Source organism: Psammomys obesus, unplaced genomic scaffold (genome assembly GCF_907164565.1).
Source record: "Psammomys obesus unplaced genomic scaffold, mPsaObe1.curated_primary_1811, whole genome shotgun sequence".
NCBI lineage: Eukaryota > Metazoa > Chordata > Mammalia > Rodentia > Muridae > Psammomys > Psammomys obesus.
The window spans coordinates 1,916,307-1,917,614 of NW_026591560.1; positions in this window are offsets into that span (position 1 = coordinate 1,916,307).

A 1,308-nucleotide genomic window follows, 5' to 3' on the forward strand; every position below is an offset into this window, starting at 1 on the left:
GGAGCCGGGACGCCGGAGCGCGGCGGGAGGCCGCCGAGGCTGTCGGTGCCGAGGCCCGCCCGGCTGCAGGCCGCTCCCGGGCTGCGCGGCGCCGCTGGCTCGCTCGGGGTCCCGGCCCCGCCTGGAGGGCGGGCCCGCGATTACTCACTCTGTTTTTAGGGGATTTCGGGTCCCGTTCCCCGCCCCGCTCCGAGCGCAGGAGTTTGGTGATGTCACCCTGGCCTGGTCTGGAGCCGAGCCAGGGCTGCTGGCAGGCTGGAGCCGCTCGCCCTGCGCGGGGAGAGGCCCAGGCCTGCTGCGCCCGCACGGGCGGCCGGCTCAGTTCCACACGGTTTCCTAACCGGGCCGGGCCTTCTGGGGACCGCGGCACCTCACAGGCCGAATGCTCCCCAACCTTGATCCGGTCGAGCGCGGGAGCCTGCTTCCCCGCGGCGTGATTGAGGCCGTGGAGGGGAGTGTGGGCAGACGGAAGGCTGGACGCCGGTGCCTCTCAGGAGTTTAAGGAGTCGCGGAGGGCAGTGAATGCTGGAAGACACTCAGGGCTTCGACTCTGCAGATAGGTGCTGTCTGCTGAGGTCCAGACCCTTAAGGATCTCCGGAACCAGCCAGGGTCACACCACTGGCACACCTCCTGAAGGCCTCTCACTTGAGCCCAGGCTCCAGTGATGGAAAGCATTTGTAGGGTGCGAAAATTGCCGCCTAAGCCAAGGGCAGGTGTGCTGGTTGAATGTGGGGTCCCGGGCTGGAGGACTCTCCCCCTCAGGCCGTCTTCCCAGTGCTAGAACGAGGAGGCTTTAGCGCATGGAGAAAGACTTATTTTCTAAATTAGGAAATCATGTGGGAATTGGAAAAAATTGGAAATTCTGACTTGCTTTCCCAGGGTCGGAAAAAAACAGGAAGACAAAAGTGAAAATAGTTAACGCCCCTCCCACTCATTTCAGTTTCTCACTCAGCGAAGATTAGAAAAAGCGGTTTAATGCTGTGTGGGGGCGGCTTCAAGGCGACAGAATGAATTATGATCTCTGATTAAGGGCACACAGCCGTCATTGATCCTCGCACGAACCACTTTTTAAAACGAACATACAGTTTAATATGAAAACCTGTGTCCTTACCGAAGAGGGCTAGAAATGGCAGCTCATTAGCGGGCTGGCTTCGTATGCAGGAAACTGGGTTTGACCCTGACCCCATGATGCGCTAGCGGTCCCAGCACTCATGGGGTCAGAAGTTCAAGGTCATCTGCCACTACATAGCTTGAGAGCCTCTCTGAAAACGAATGGCTACAGGCTGGAGAAATAGCCCACCCGTTAA